Here is an 18,182-nt window from a genome sequence, read left to right as displayed (position 1 = left end):
CTGAAGGACATGGTTACTTTTCCCAGAAGGAATCTTTTCTGGCTGTTTCTAATGAAGAGGATCCACACTGAGGGAAGCTCATTAGTGGCCTAATTTAGTGCACTCTTCTGTAAACAACTGGAGACAAACAGGAATATATAATTTATCTAAAACAGAGGGCCTAGTCCGTGAGGCCCAATGTACTTCGCTAAGTCGCTGGAAGATACAAATTCTCACATCCTTTAAGAGTGATCCGCTTTAAGGCTTAATGATAGCACTGAATTAGCTTGGGGAGAGAAACCCAGTGTCAACCTGCTCGCTCCCACTGTAGACCTGCCTTCCTGCCTTCTTCCAAACCCCCAGGCACCTCATCCTTTAGTTCACTCTCTAGCCATCCTCCTTTCTCTTTCTTGCACGGAGAATTTTCTAATGAACAGAAACAAAAGAGAACCCCTCTCAGCTTAGTGTTTAACTCCGCTGTTAACCATCAGCAGCCTGGCATCCAAACCATTTTATAAAGTTCCTGCTGAATCTTCAGAAAATCCTGTTAGGTTCATGTGGCTCTGAGGTGTTTCTTGCATTTCTGTGTCTTAGCCTTAATGAACTCCTAAAATGATCCATGATTCCAAATTTTGTAGTGCCCAAGGCTCAGCTCCACACCAGAGTGCTATCTCCTGGCAATGGCATCATTGTAAGTTATGGGGAAATAGATCCTATTTAATATGGTACCATGTGAATTACAGGCTACTTGTTTGACAGGACAATCCCATGTGCAAGATTGGTACTGTTTCTTATAATGCACCCCTTCATTTCTTCAAAATGCTAAGTTATTTCTTACAAGTATTTAACAGAATAACTTCAGTTGATATTTGGGAGTCCTGGGGGAGGATCATAAGTTTCCATAATGTGTACTTATAAATATCTTGCTAACCATTCCAGAAAAAAAAAAAAACACCTAAAGCCAACCAAGCAAGCAGTGAACTATGACAGAATCCTCCTCTTCAGGAGATAGCCCTTTCCCGTGCCCAACTTCCACTCACTTGTTAATTTAACAAGTATTCATTAACTTTTCAGTAAGTCTTTCTGAAGAGAAAAAGAGTCAAATTTTAGTAAAAGAAGACTTCTGCCAAGCAATGAGTTTCTTAAAGGAAAAATAAAAACAGAGGAGCCATGTGCTAAGCTTTTCCTTCAAAGAAAGGAAAGAAACCCAAATCCGTTTGCAAATTTGGAAGTCTTTTCCATCCCCAGGGTGCATATTTATTTTTCATAAGGTGTTAGGACACTGCAAGTCTACTAAGGAGGCCTCTGCAGCAGTTCAAATTCAGCCATCAGCACTCCATCCTTGTTTCTTGGTCAGTAGAAATGCTGTCTGGGACTGCTGGAGCAGATGCTGCTTTGTACAAGTAAGAGCTTTCGCCATCAGTCAGAAGCTCCCTGTCCAGTGCCTTCAACTCTGCTCCTAGCCCATTTCATATATAATGCTTGGCATGCCCTAGTACTTGTTGAATTCTGTTTGCATCTTCCATCATATCTTCCAATAGGTCCTGTAAATCCTCAACCTGGTCAGCTTCATTAGCCCATGCCTTCTTCACTTTCTTTACTCCCAATGTCATGGCATTAACCTTGGCAGGACGCTCTCTCATCTTCTTGACTATGATCCTTGTATTTCACTAGCTCAGCACCCAACCCTGAAATTTTACTATTTGACTCTGCCTTGCTATGTACTCTGTCACAGCAACCAGTCAGGCTGGACAGGATAGCCTTGAATTTTGCGTTTCCTAAGAATTGATCCACCTTGTCCAGCAGAAAAGGGACAGAAATGTCTCTCTCTGCTTAAGAGAACAGGAGATGGAGACTAGTTAAACAGTTAAAGGCAGTCTTCAAATCTGTCTTTGGCCAGAAGCAGAAAACATGTTTGCTTTTGTCCAGAGTGGATGAATGCCAGAACGGGTCTCCGGATTCTGCTTTGGCTTCTCATCTCTCTTCTTTTCTGTACCCAGATGAGCACCCTGTCTGAGAGTCACATGTGAGACATGAGCCAAGCCGAGAGGCACCTGCATTCCTTGTGGGTGGGCTGCCTGGACTGACCAACTCACTTTTCAGTGTTTCTCCCCACTTTCTGTCATACCCTAAACTAGCGACATGTCAGCCACTGTTGCTATAATATAGTTCTGTTTCCTCTCTGAACTGCTCACCTATGAACATGTAATAAGTTTCTTTCTAAAATTTACCTTTTGAGGTTCATAAATGTCATCTTCCAATTGGTAAAATAAGAACTTGAGATTTTACCTTTGCGCTTCTGCCTCTGAACTTCCAAGTTGACGTGTGTGAGTCTACAAAGCCTCTGTTGTACCCCAATACTCCCTTTCTCTGTTTCATGACTGCTTTTTTTTTTCAGCCCATTTAAGTCTGTCTGCAATGCCTGTCCTGGGTCACAGGTGCAGCCTTTAGCCTTGCCTTTCTTGCTCAATGGTAACCTGAAAGCCTCGTTGTTGTAGTCTAGCTTTCATGGTAATACCACACAAGCTGCCAACAGAGGGGAGCAATTAAACAGTCCTACCCAGATGCAACAGCTATAAACCACAATTACTAGCATTCAAGATACACATCAAGGTGCAAAAAGTGACAGATCTTGGATGCAGTCAACAGCTGTCTCATTGGACTGAAGACCCACTAAACAGGAGGGAAATTATGCCTGGAATCCTCACCAGCTTCCTAGAGGCAATGAGGTCAGGGACATTTAAAAACAATCTACTTTGTTAGACCAGCCACTTTGGTAGACCAGCACAATTCTTCACTACATTCTAAGTCATATACTGGTAAGTGTCTTTCCACATACTTGCAATGGCATGAGCAAGTCCCCTGGAAAACACACACACTTATACACACACCGTACAAACACCCATATACCCAAACACACACTCACCCATTCATATACACACATATTCACATACCTTTATACATTCATATGTGCACACATGCTCACACACATTTTCACACAGATTCATCCACTCTCATACAGCACACACTCGCCTATATACAGTCACACACTCCTATACACTAGCACACTTCCATCCCTACACATACTCACGCATTCACTCCCCCATCCTCAATGCATATATAGGAACTCTCATGCACACTCTGATGAACATATTCATCCACACTCACTCAAGCATACAGAGACACACACTCAGCCCCATAATAACCAACTTTCATACACCTAAATCCACTCATCCACAACCACTCTGTCACACACACTTTCCCATACACACCCACATACAATCATTCTCACACATCCATACAATACACACATGCTCTCTCTCACACACATACACTCACGTATACACACTCAGACACATATACATACACTCCCGCATGCATACCCACACCCTTACATTCATATACACACCCACACATATTGTTCACATGTTCTCACACACACTCATACACACACTCACACATTCTCACATACATTTATATACGCTCACTCATACATACCCTCATGTACACATTAAGATACATGCACACACACTTATCACGCCACATTGACACACTCATACCCACCATAGTTATGTACACATACCCAAACATCCGTACACATACTCTTACATATACACTTATATATACCCCCAGTCACGTAGTCGTATCTCACACAAATGCCCACACTGTTATATACACATATGCACACTCACTCTCACAGACACACAATCTTGCCCATGTATTCTCACATGCTTATACATATATTCTCACATACACTAGCATACAAAAAACTCACACCACAGTTATGTCATGCACACACACTGACACACAGTCTCACATGCTCACATACCCACACTGAAACTCATTCACACACACGTACACACACACACACACACACACACACAAACACATACAGACACATTCACGTACACTTAGATACAAAGACTTACACAGAACAAAAACTCACTGTTAAGAATGAAAAAAAATTCTCAACTTACTTTTCTTTCCCCTTTTCTCTTGATTTTGGCGAGGAGTCTAGTGGGTGTTGGCTATGAGAGAATTGGAACGGCAAGGAGAAAATAAGGCCCATTGACTGTGTTGTTTGGATGAGTGCGTGAAAAGAAAATGGACCTTTCTCTCTGTTTTACAGAGATTTAACTACGCAATATGCATTTGGTTAATCTTGCTCTGCTTGTTTAGATGTGGCTGCCGTGTGTGTGTGTGTGTGTGTGTGTGTGTGTGTGTGTGTGTGTGTGTGCGTGTGTGCGTGTGTGCATGTGAGTGTGTGTGTGCTTGTGTGTGTGTTGCTGGACATTTAGTCTGGAGCCTCACACAAATTAGAGAATTACTCTCTCATTGCGCTCCACCCCAGCACCAGCCCCTGAATGAAGCTCTTTGGCAAGCACCACAGTGTAGTAAAATCTCCTGGATCAGGACTAGAGAGGACTGGCATTAAGCTCTTCTTCAACCGACCATGTGAAATAATGTATTAAGGGAAAAAAAAGGTGGAGGTGTGACTGTCTCAGTGGTAACTGGTTTCCCTTCTTGATCTGTATTTAAAACTGCAAAGTATCTTCTCTCCCCTCATAATGCATTGGCTGTCTACACTCTAAGATTTTGCAGATGTGAAACAACAAATTTTCTGGCTGTCTGACTGTAAAAGCAGCATAATCACATCACAGAAGACTTGGGAAATGGGAGCAAAAGGCAGTACTTGTGTGTTCTAACTTTTCATGTTCCATGTGAAGAAGCAGGCAAGCATCCCAGACCACAGATCAAAGAAGGGATTCCACCTAATCTTGTTTGGCGAACCAATGAGTTTCCGGGGTTATTTCAGGAGCATGGGTGAGTGAGGGGGCTGGATTGCTAGAGGGCCTGTCCCATCTAGGATGACGATGCAGAAAGATTGCAACCCTGAGTCCCTGAGTAGCTTGACGGCAACCGCGTGGAAAGAGTTTCCTCTCATGGTTTAGTGCTTCTACGACTCCCCCAAAATGTCTCTTAAATCTTCTCCCCTATAAGTTTTCTCACTTTAAAAAACAAACAAACCATGGACTTGGTGAGTCTCTCCCACTCTCCAAGAGGGGACGTGTAAATCTGCAGGAAACACGACCTGCTTAACAGCCTACAAGAGCGTTACTCTATTACCAACTGCTGCAAATGAGCACAATGCTATTCTGGTTATATAAGGTTCGTTTTCTGTTTCTTTTTTTCCCCCTGGTCATGCCTTAACACTTTATCTTCTGTAAAGAACACAGATTCTTTGGCCTCAGTACTTCTCAGGTCACTTGTTCCGAAAGCCATGGCTGGCATTACATCTGCTTCAAGAGTTTATAGGTCAGGATTAGACTACCAGATAGGTTTATACCAATGTCTGTGCATTCAGAAATTTCTTCTAAGATATAAAAATGGCATATTTTCAACTTTATTAAGTAAATGCTTTAGTGAAATGCTATTATAATATATATGATGTTGCACATCTCTGCATGCATCAATGTTCATATCAGAATATTAAGACACCGCATCGAGTCTCATCAGCAGGAGATTGGTGCTTCCAGGCAAAGGTTTTGGAGAGAGTATAGAAGCCTTCCCCCACCTTTGCACCAGACCTCCTTCTTTGTAATAATGGAATCAAATTGATAGTCTCCAATATTCATTTGCATCCTGGCAATATATTGTGAGAGCCATGAATTTGATATTACAGAATTACTTTTAGACAGAAGTGCCTTTGTTAAAGATGTATTGTGTATGACTGCAGTCTTTTTTTATACATTTGCTAAAAGAGTTGTAAAAGTATATATTTTCTTGTACATTTAAATAGTTATTGGAATGTTCCATTATATTCTGATATATAATATAATAAATGCAATATATAATTAGATACATATATTATATCATAATGCAACCATTTTGGCAGAAACAGAGGGATTCTAAAGAAAGATATTTGTGACCCTCTTTTAGTTATTGGATTCTTGAAACTCCAGTCCCTAAGACTTTGTCCAGATTTCTCACACTGGAAGAAGAAAAAGGCGAGTCTGATATCTGCCACAGTAGGAACCTGTTTAAAAGGAAAGGACTCTACATAGCTGCCAGACCATCTTGCAGGAGAGACTGGTGCTCAGCACTGATGGACCACACTTTAAATAGGACTGCTCATTTTTGCACACCTTTTTGGCAGTTTTGTACACTTTTTGACTTCCTTTTAAATTTATCTCAGGTCAAGGCTCTAAAGATGGATTTTTGGATGGTAAGTCTTTATTTATTCCTCTTCCCAATGAAGCGCCAATGAATAAATACTTCCTGATTTTTGTCACTATTATCCATCTTTAATTAAAGAGGCAAATTTCTACTGAAGATAGGTGGCTGATGTTCCTTGTTAGAGTTGAGGCCTTTGACACTACAGCTCAGGTAATAGTAACTATAAGCTCTTATGGTGAATATAGTTTTCTGTCATGTGTATGTACATTGGTATACTGTATAAAACTGAATGAGGCAAATTTATCAGTGTTTAGAAAATGATTTCTTATCTTCAGAGGTATGATTCTTTTTTAAATTTATTTATTTTATGTGCATTTGTGTTTTGCCTGCATGTATGTCTGTATGAAGGAGTTGGATCCCCTGGAACAGGAGTTACAGACAGTTGTGAGTTGTCATGTGGGTGCTGGGAATTGAACCTGGGTCCTCTGGAAGAACAGCCAGGGCTCTTAACTGCTGAGCCATCTCTCCAACCCCAGATACTGATCTTATTTCAAAAACTTGAACAGCAGTTAGATAGCACAATAACTTGGGAACAAAATGAAGTTTCACACACTCTACTTTCCCAACTAAAAGAAGACCATTTTTAGGTTGGAAGAAATTATCAAAGGATTAATTTTTTCATTTGAAAATCACACAAAGCCTTTTGCAGCCACTGAGGCTGGGACTATGGCTGAAGGACCCTCCACATCTCACTCACTTCTCTAGAGACTGTTGTCTATGTTAGGAGGTAGAACTTCAGTATGACATTCACACCGAGTTTCTGAGATAGAGCTTGCAAAGGTCTTCTCAGAGCTGAGCAGCACATGCTGGCCGTGGCCATTCAGCCTCTCACTAAAACAGCAGCACAGAGACCTATTTGCCATCAATAGGTTCCACTCTCAAAGGAGCCCTTCGAATATTTGATGTCTTCTTTCATTCTGCAATTCTACTGTTCTGTGGTTGAATATTTTTGTGCAATCATATTCTCCCCCCCCTGTAAGATTTGATAGTAAAAGAAAATGGAATCTTTTGTCAGATGATTTTTTTTTCTAAGTGAAAAGATAATTGAACATGAAAAAGATGGAAGAGGAGATAGACTATAAATGAAGTGTTCTAAATGGAGAATCAGATCACGAAGATGTTGACACTCAGTTATTCAATTTTTTGTTGCTCGACAACCACTTTTTCCTCAGTTGGTTTTCTGAAAACAGCTTGCACTGGTTTCTAAGAGTCAATTGTTAGCTTTTTAGGAGTCCTGTTGGTATCTTGAAGTGAGTCACAGAATGAGTGAGACTTGATGACTTGAAAACCAGCAGAGGAGCACCTTTTCTTTTTGTATAGTCTTTCTTTTTCTTCTCTCTATCCTTCCCTCTCTCCCACTCTGTCTCTGAGGTTAGGACTGAAAAATTCAATGCTTAGTAACCAGGTGGCTCCTGAAGATTCTCTGTAAATCAAAGTATATCCTTGGGTGAAAAAGATGAAGTCTGGGTAAAAGAAAGCTTTTTCAAAATTCTGGGTTTATATATAGTTCCAGAATTTCTTTCCAGTTGAGTATATGTCAATAAAGAAAGATTTCTTTTAAAACTGAAAAACTTTCTATTTTGTTTTTAGGACAAATTTCTTATAAGGTTTTTCTTTATGGCCCAGAACTTGAATCCAGAAATCCCTTGGGCTGAGACTTCAACTGAAAAACTCATTTCCTGCTCTCCTTGGTAAATGCTACTTTCATCCCAGGCCACATACAGAGGGGTCAAACAAAAGGTTACTACAGTTTAACAAATTAAAGCAAGACAATTCAACATCTCATTGCCATGTAGATGCTGGAGGACTCCAGGGGATCTTTTGTGTAGGGTCTCAGGCCAAAGCACAGAACCCGCGTGTCACACTGGGCTCTTGGCAGCTGGAGCACAGCTGGTTTTCAAGACCGTCCATCCAGGTTGTTTGTAGGGTCATTGTGACTGGACTGACTGCCCTTTCTCTTACTGATCTCTCTTCAGCGCTTATCTGTAGTATGTCTTCTTTACCATCATAGCTGAAGCTACGCACCAAGTTCTTGCTTCGAATCTCTCTGGTTTCCTCTTCTTTAAGCAGTCAGACAACACGCTCTTTTCAGTTGTTCTTGTGGATATGTGAGACCCACCTGTGTTTCATTAACTCAGAGTCGCCTGATTTGGTAACTTTAACTACTCTGTAAAGTTCCTTTACCATATAAGATGACAGATCACATATGTCATGGTTCATTGTGTTTTATAGGCTTGACTATTAAGGCAAAATATCTTCAGGGCCATCTTAAAATTATTGCCACCAAGGACTTGTCCAAGTTTTATTCCACTTTGCCTTTTCTCACATTTTTTTTACAGTCTTAGAGTCTTGAAGTATAATGAGGTGTTTTTCTAAATGCTTTTCTTTTGAAAATGCCAACGGTTTCTGATAAATTAAAGGTCATATTCATATTGTGTCATTAAAATCATTATCTTTGACATGATTAATTGTCTTGGCATTTAATAAGTAATTGTACTTACATTTTACATTATTATATGAAAAATACTGATGTAGAACCACAAGAATATTAAAGTTATTAATTGATTATAATTGCCCTAATCTCTACCTTTGATTATCTCATCAATTTAATGACATAAAATAGCTTCAATTTATAAAAGTGAACCACTTTGAAATTTAGCTTGTGCTTTTAAAAGTTAAAGGTTTCTAAATGGTGACGTGATCTTCTGATTCAGAAAATATAATGATATTAAACACTGCAGTGTGGAAGTTAGGATTATTTTGTGTTCAAAGGAGGACAGTTTGACAAAATACTGTTTTTCCTCCAAAGGAAAACAACTCAAGGTAGTCAACTTTTGCCCCTCTGCTCTCTAGAAACTCTTTATGGTTATTAGAAAGTGTTAACTCTGCCTGCCCTTTACTTTCTGTCTTTCATATTGAGAGGATGAAAAAGCCAACTATTGAGCCAATGCAAATTCTATTGTGACCCAGAGTTAATAATATTGATATAATACTCTATAATATTGATTCCCCTCATTGCTATCTTGGTCTCCCCAGGAAAACAGAACTTTAGACTTTGTAATTTTATCATTATGGTGAACATTATTGACACTCCCAATCTTCATGCATCCTTTGCCTTTCCTTGGGGGCTGGCAGAATCCTTTTGCCAGGACTTTAGTCTTCTGCTAGGCATTGGACGCTCTCTTCCTAGAGAAAAGCCGATAAGACAGATTTATTCTTGGTATTAAATTCTCAAGAAATATCATATTAATTATTATTACTAAGATCTTTAGAGTTCCTCAGGCCCCAAGCTTTTTAAGCCTTATTCTATAATTTTTTTTAATATTTTGAACTTTCAGATTACAAGTTTTTTTTTTTGCCTCCATCTAACTTACCAAGAATTAATTTTCTGTTAGTTCCAGCCAGAGATGCACAATTAAGATATTAATTTATCTGTGTGGAAATTCAGTTATATGCATATTAAATTATACTATCATGTTACTGTTCTCAAATTCCTTTTCTCAAGCAGTAAGAAAAGAATTGGTGGAGTATGTTAAGTTTTGCCTACTTGCTGTTTTGATAATTAACTAGTGGCTCAAATGTGTACGCAAATATTCAATATATTTTCTTCTGTTACTTAAACCTCAAACACTAGACCTAAAGAATAAGAAAAAGGTACAGAGGGCAACTGTTTATGGTTTTGTTTTCTTTATCCTCTCCTCCTTCTCTTCCTTTTTTCCTGTTTCTTTCTCTACAATAATCATATTTAGAAGGGAAATTATTGAATAAACTTGGCATGTTGAAGAACTTTGAATGTCAGAACGACAGGGTAAGGGAGCTCCAGGGAAGTGTATTGACGAAGAAGACAGAAACAGTTTTACATTGTGACATTTCTCATATAGCTGTCCTATTTAGCTCATGATTTTACATCTTCATACTAAGTTGGTGATTTCTAAAGATTTCTTTAAGAAACTTATAACTATTCATTTGTGCTATAAATTGTAGAGATTTTGTGTGAAATATCAGCCAATTTTTAGAAAGAACCTCTTTTTACTTTGATTTTCTGTAAATTGTACTTTTGATAATTATAGAACATACTGTGCTGTTTCTGTGCGACCAGAAAAAATTTAATTACATTTGTAAAATACAGTTCACAAGCACAAAGTCATTGCAGATGATAATGGGATTTATATCTAAAAAATGACATGCAAATTTTATCACCAAAGGGGTAAACAGAATGAGAAAAAAAGAGGTGTGCTGGTTAGTTTTAAGTCAACTTGATGCAAGCTGTTGTCATCAGAGAGGGGGGAACCTCAGCTATAGTCAAATCTCAGTTGTAGTCAATTCTGTAAGACATTTTCTTAATTAGTGGCGAGTCGCGGAGTGTCAGGTCCATTGTGGGTGGGACCATCCCAGCACTGGTCGTCCTGGGTTCTTTCAGAAAGCAGACTAAGCAAGGCCATGGAGAGCAAGCCAGTAAGCAGCACCCCTCCATAGAATATGCGTCAGCTCCTGCCTCCAAGTTCCTGCACTGTTTGAGTTCCTGTCCTGACTTCCTTTGGTGATGAACAATAATATTAACCAATGGTATGCACAACATACAGAGGGGAATCCCACATCAACATGTTAGCATGTCTATTGGTGTTTATCATTGTTCAGGTTATGTTTAGGCAAACCATGTCGGTGAGAATTCATGGATATAGCTTGTAATATTTCTAGGAGACACAATCTCACAGCAAACTCCCAAATCCTCTGGCTCTTACATTTTTCAACCCCCTCTTCTACAAATGATCCCTGAGCTTTAGATGTAGGAGTCGTGTTGTAGATATATCCCCTGGAGCTGAGCTCCACAATTCTACACTGTAATTGGTTGTGGTTTTCTGTAATGGTCTCCATCTGTTGCAAAGAGAAGTTTCCTTGATGAGGGGTGGAAACTACATTTATCTGTGGATACAAGGACACATATTTAGAATGTGGCTGTGGATTATGCTGATTTATAGAAGTGGCAGTTGTAAATTCTTCAAGATCCATGACTGACTGTAGTTTTCTAGGTTTCCAGGAGTTGGCATTATTTTCTTCTTGTTGAGCAGGAGGGATTCAATTAGAGAGATGGGTTATTGCCAAGGTATGCATGCTACTACTGCATCATGAAGGTTGTCATGCCATGCTGATTATTGTTGTGGCTAATAGGCATCATAGTTGGGTAGAACTGTTGGTCACTTGCTTCTTTTTGAGGCTTTCAGGACACCTTCTTGTACCATGAAAGCAATTTTTGAAAACATATACATGAAAATAACATTAAGCATACTAAGCAGGACGTACATACATACATACATATACATACATACCTATATGTTTACATTCATATTTACCTACATATACATATTTATATGTATCAATAATTTTTAAAAGAGGCCATGAATTTAAAAAAAAGAAAGGAGGCACATAGGAGGGCTTGGAATGAAGAAAGGGAAGTGAGAAATGGTATAATTATATTATAATCTCAAAAGAAATTATTTAAGTAAAAAATAATATCTACATAAACTGAATGCAAACGTTGTGTTCTGGGATCCAGTTCATCAGTGCTCAGGTCACTGTGGTGGTCCTGAGTTCTGCTGCGCTCCCTTGTGTATCCCACCTTTGCTGAGTCTTTTCCAGGCTAGAGAAGGCTGGCATGATTAAGGAGCCTTGACTAGCACAGTTCTGCATTGTTGACTTCTTGACACTGATGGAGGACTTTCTATAGAGAGTACAAGGACAGGAAATAGAAATGCAAAGAGGGTTAGATTGGCAGATTATTCTGTCAGCGAAAGCAAATTACATGTATGAGCTCCCAGTCGGAGTTGGGAACCTCAGCAGAATCACATGACAAATATGGCTATGGTAACATTGGGATCTTAGAGCAATTTGTCGTTAACAGTGGCACACTACCACTCGAAACCACACAAGTGAGGCTGGAAGATGAAGACATTTACCTGGACATGTTGACAAGATTCTTCCTTTTCTTCCGTCTTCTTTGTCAGTGAGCCGACAGTCACCTTTCCCTGTGTAGTGCTGTGGAAGTTTGTCATCAGTGTCCCTAGATCTCTTTGCCAGACTGCCTTTCTTGCCAATTGGACATTTTTACATCCTGATCATGAAATCCTGTAAGAATCTTACTTCCTAGATGAATTTCTTGCTCTTCCAATGTCCTCTTTTGCCCTTTTCTGGGAGTTTCCTTGATTACTTTCCCTGAATCTAGAAATCTATACCCGTTTCCATTATTTTCCATTTAATGGTGATCAATAGTAAGTAGAAGAAATATGAAAGAAGAAAATTAATAGTATTTTTTCAGATGTAAAAATAAATGATCACAATTGTAATTTCATTGGATAAAATGTGGCAAGCAAGAAATAAGATTTTATAAAAGATGAAAGTACATATATATGACTTATAGCAGAAGACAAATCAATCAGTAGAAATTCCTGGGAGCTGAATGTGGGCGGGGTTCCTTTATGTAGTGGTTATTGACCGAAATCAGCAGAAGTGGAGAGTGATGCACAGCGGTAGTGTCCAGATTTATACAGCTTAGGAAAAATATGAACAGCAACAACGAAGACTTGAAGACCCAGCTTGTAGCCAGAGCCAGTGAGCAATGTTTATGACATTTGGAGACAATTTTTGAAGAATCCTGGAAAATTTTTAGAGAATTAGTCTTTGATGTGTTTGAAGTGTTTCTTATAAAACCAAAGCTCTATATCAAATCTTAAGTAATATATCTCCAATATTGCCTATTCCAATTATTTTAGAATTTCTCCAGACAGAAATTTGGTTGGTAAAGTCAAGAAAGATTTTGGCACCCAAACAGAACACAATAAAATATACCTAAATGTAATTTATAAAACAATTAGAATATCTTCCTTTAAGTTTCAGATTTTAAGAGTGTTGTAATTATTTGTAATCCTAGCTATTTTCAGTTGAATATATTTGTATTGGAAGTCTATATTTTGTTAAAAAGTGTAAACATAAAGCAATAATAACAAACCCCAACAAAACAGTAATTGGGTGACCCAATTTCTGCGATTGGCTCTTACACCAATTTAACATACAAACTTGTATGTCACTTAGTGTCTCTAGGCTCATTTTACATATCTGAAAAGCTGTGGAACAATCATTTATTTATTTTTACTTTCAAATATACTTTATTTTATTAGTTCTTTGAGAGTTTCATAAAATTTGTTTTGATCACATTTACACCCCAGTCTCCAATCCTTCTTCACTTTGTACCTCCTTTCCATATCTATTCAAAATTGTGTCCTTAAAAATCATCCTTTGAGACAAATTTTTGCTACCCAAATATTTTTGGATGGTGTGTCCTTTTACTTGAGCATGGTTAGCTTATCAGGGGCTACAATTTCAGAGAAAATAATCTCTTTTTCTCAGCAACTAATAGCCTTTACCTCTGTGGCTGTAGCTGGGATTATGCGCCCAACATCTTCTTCTTCATTGAGAAACAATTAAAAAATGCTTCATATTCTTAACCATTATATAGTATTACTGTTGCTCTATATTCATTGGAACTTAAGGTAAGATTCTATTACTGAAAACACTACATTCTTGAGTCATAAAACATGGAGAAATCAAGCTGGTACTGACCTTGAACCTTCATCCCTACTGGCTAACTTTCATAGTACTGGATACCATCATGCAATCTACTGAGGAGAAAAATAATTATCAATCATATCCAGATGTGAACCCTCTGAGCTATAATAGTGACTAGCTTGCAAATGCCACTGGGGAAATGGGGGCATGAACACCATGGAAGTAAACATTCACTTTCTGATTGGATATATATCCAATGTTACACATGGTAAAACCCAAACCTGGCATCATTATTAGACTAAGACCCTGTGGCTAGGGGGTCAAAGGCCCTAGAGAAGATCCTACTACTTTGACGGTGCTGAATGGACATAGTACTAAACTTACTTCTGATGACTTACTATTCCCATAGACCAATGCATCTCTCTTCCCTCATTTGAGAGATTTTATTTGCAGCAGATAGAGACTAGCACCGGCTGGCTAAGGTGCAGGGAATGTGGAATTTTCAACCCTACAGAGTAAATAGATAATACAACTCCACTCTCAAGGCTCAGCACTCACTGTAGAAGGGGGGCAGAAAGAACATAAGGGTCTGAGGCAATAAATGCATACAAGGAAGCTTTACCTTCCGAACGATCAGGACAACTGTACACACAAATTCACAGTGGTTACAATACATGTTAAAAAAAAAAACCTGTGCAAAGATAAGCCAAAGCCAAATAACATGAAGCAAGAGGAATTGAGCACACAGTCCACACCCATCCTTGGAGCTATTGCTAAGTATTACCTGCTGGCAGAGGGGAAGAGTTTTCTCTAAGAGTGCTACTTTTCCTAATTTGACCACTCTCTAGGAAGAGAACACACATCCATGAATATTTAGGCAACACAAATTGGCCTTGAACGATTTAAGAAAAAAAAAATGTGACATAAAACCGGGGGGGAGGGGTAGGGGAGAAAAGTGAATTAGGAGTTGGGTATGTGTGAAAATAAATAAAGACATTGTATGAAGCTTATAAAGAACTAACAACATCAACAACACCACCAACAACAACCACACCTCAGTAAAAGTCTGTAAAACCATCTGATGCCTGATGGCCTTGGGTTCCACATTCTGCCTCTCAAAGTAGAGTTTGTTCTTATTTGCATTTCTCTGTGTTCTGGTTACTCAGTTCCCTCCCACCCTTGGTTTGCACTCCGCTCTTGAACCTCAGTTATGACTGGGGTTTTGCTGAACCTTGATTTCTCCCCCTGCTCTTTTTGTGGTAGCCCTCGTCTCAGTTCAAGCGAATCTTCTCAGGGAACAATGTGGTGACGCTGCCATATTAAATCACAAGAGCGTGGATATTTTTAGTTTTATAGCGCTTTCCCGTTCGTCTTCTGTTCAGTTAGACCATAAATGGGCACGTAGGGCCAGTGTGATCATCTGGAGACCATGACATAAATACAGTAGGGCTAGCTTTGGGCTTTCCCAGAATGTCCTCAAACTATTACTTAGGTCTTTATAAAAAACAAGCACAGTCAGCTAGCTACAGATTCGAGGTCAGACGCTTACAAGAGTGCTGTAAATTGTGTTGTAGATTAACATCGAGAGACTATTTTGGATGCTGAGGATACCTTTTCTCTAACATCTTTTCTGGAATGGAGATTTGTGTGTCAACTAATTTTCTTGTCTCACAGCCTGTTCTCTGACTTGTGGATCATAGCCCCAATCTTTACATACACAGGTAGCACTCATCCTTCATCAAAGAAAGTTCTTTTTCCAGAAGATGGTGACCATGACAGAAACCCATAACTGGTCACAATGCAGAGAACAATTGACCATAGTGTGTCCAATCTTAGTTGATATCAAAAATATGACTCATACACTTTAGCCTCAGGAAACATTTAGAGGATACAGAAAGATTAAGAGCCAGAGGGCCATGTCTGCTTCCAGATCGTATTCTCTGTTTACCACAAGGAAAGTGCCCCTGTGAAATCTCAGCACTGTTGCCTGAGCAAGACTGCACAGTTGACATGCCATCGTGAATGGGAGTATAGCATAAGTCTCAGCTTCACTGCTAGGTGAAAAACTACAAGCAATTAGTTAAGGGTGGAGCCTCGGATAGGATACATCCCATATCAAGTGATCAGCCCTAAATACATATGAATATAAGCAACACCAGGTAGACTCAGCAGCTTGTATATATAAATATTGGTTTTTCAAGAAGTGTTTCTCCATGTCATACTGGCTGTCCTGGAACCAGTTCTGTAGGCCAGGTTGGTCTCTAACTTGAGATCTGCCTGTTTCTGCTTCTGTAGTGCTAGGATTAAAGGTGTGTGTCACCACTGTCTGGCGTATTTATTAATATATGTATATATGTAAAATAATAATTAAGAAAGAAGAGATCATGAAAATATTAATTATTTTTTCCCAACATGTTACCCTCACTTACTTTAGTATTCTAGTTGGAGTCAATTGTGGGTTCCTTCCCACCTTCCCTTCTTCCTGTGTTTGGTGTTTCTGCAGTATTATCTACATTCAAAGAAAATCTTTCACTGACACATCAAGACTTTGAAAAACTATAGAATATCGTTAAGAAGTCTGATAAGATGCTATTGCTTGTGCTGTCTGCTGTAGGGAATGTGTGTTTAGAGGCTGCAACAGTGACAATGGACAAATGACAATTGGTTAATGGGAGAGGAAACTTGAGGGTGGGGCAAGCAGGGTTGCCACTATTGACCTGTCTGTTCTGTTTGTCCACAATGACTGTTCCCTCCATCTCTGCTGCCATGTGGAGGTGAAGATTCTGTATCTATTTTCAAAGTTCCTAGCCACTGCTTGCATCTTTGTGTTGTTTTATTTTTTTGCTATATTTATTCTTCCCTTGAGACATTTTTTTTATGAGAATGAGTCTGTATCTTCACATTTTTGTGCTATATCTTTGTGATTTTGAGGTAGAGGTAAAGGGTGGAAAAGCGGTCTTCCAGGTGAAGTCATAGATCATCCTGACCAGAAGTTTTTACTATTCTCACTGATAACTCCTCATTAAGTGTGTAGTGGGTCAGCACGAATCCCGATCTGAGATATAATCTCAATTGAGAAAGATTTAAAAAAAATCATACAAAGCATGCTCAGTGATAGGAATAATGAAGAGATTCTTTTTGGATTTAGATTTCACACTGGAATTGGAACAGTGGTTCTCAGCAGGGCTACAGTGCCCCCCAGGGGGTGTTTTTGAAATTGACCATAGTTATTTTCGTTATTCTAGAAGAGACAGCCAGTATTTAACGGATAGAGATGAAAAGCCTGGTTCATTTCCTACAATGTTCAGGGCCACCTCATAAGGCAGGTTGCAGAATGACTTCTTAGACATGCCAAACGACTTTCTGACTTTCAGACAGAAGCTTATCCATGTCAGACAACTATCTTAAATAATCTAAATGAGACAGCATTCCACATATTAATGCTAAGTATTTTTCACAAGGTGTTATTACTAAACAAATCTTCTAGGAATTCAATCACCATATTAATTCCGTGGCAACTACACATTTTTGTTCCGAACTTTACCACGAATTATTCGCTATTTCAAAAATAGTGATTTCACAGACAACAACAACGTCTATGGTATATAAATCATTGAAGTCATAAATCCTAACTATTTTATCATCTGTAACTTTCATAAGCAAAAAAGAATATAGATTGTTTTGAAAAGACTGAAAAGCTAATGTTATCTGACGAAATAACATGCATCAGAAGGACCTTATTAGTAACCTGTTTATTACAAGAGTTTCATTTAACAGTTATTTTATATATTTTGACTTCTGTTAGGCATAGTGATACATGTTGAATATATCAAAGCTCCTAATCTTTGTGCTCATGTTATATCTAGAGGGTAGAACACAAAGGACAATGGTACTCTTCAGTCTTTTGTATAGACCTTCCTTTAAAAAAAAATAGTAGTAGGTTTTTGTACAATTTTTCAAATGACTTTTAATGTTGGCTATCCGTCCTTCACTATTCTCTTCTATCTACTTCCTCTTTCCAGAACACTGTATTCTATTTCCCTTTCATTGTGAGATCTTCCTTACTTGTAGTGGCATTTCAATTGTATTTTAATAAATAAAGGTTGCCTGAAGATCCGAGAGTAAAACAGTTCCACTGGCTAGACTTACAGGCCAGATTATAGTAACACACACCTTTAATCCCAGTAGCCACACTAGTTGCCATAGAAACTGTGTAGTGCATGCCTTCAATCCCAGCCCTAGAGAGGAATATAAGATGGGGGAGGACAGCTCTCAGGTGCAGTATCCTTCTGAGATTCCCGGGGGCAAGATTGCCATTTCAGACTGAGGTCAAGGTAAGAGCCAGTGGCTGGCTGTTTTGCTTTTCAGATCCCCCAAGTTTTCATTTGATCGTTCTTCACTTACTA

At 38.8% G+C, this 18,182-nt stretch overlaps 1 pseudogene; it reads right to left on the bottom strand.

Annotated features, from left to right (window-relative positions):
• Nucleotides 1-1,272: 1,272 nt before the first annotated feature.
• LOC113456049 overlaps nucleotides 1,273-18,182 on the bottom strand; it is a 163,892-nt pseudogene continuing 146,982 nt past the window's right edge.

The sequence above is a fragment of the Microtus ochrogaster genome, chromosome 1 (assembly GCF_000317375.1).
Source record: "Microtus ochrogaster isolate Prairie Vole_2 chromosome 1, MicOch1.0, whole genome shotgun sequence".
Classification (NCBI taxonomy): Eukaryota; Metazoa; Chordata; class Mammalia; order Rodentia; family Cricetidae; genus Microtus; species Microtus ochrogaster.
The sequence above is the reverse complement of the archived record's forward strand: the minus strand, read 5'-3'. Positions and strand labels throughout refer to the sequence as shown.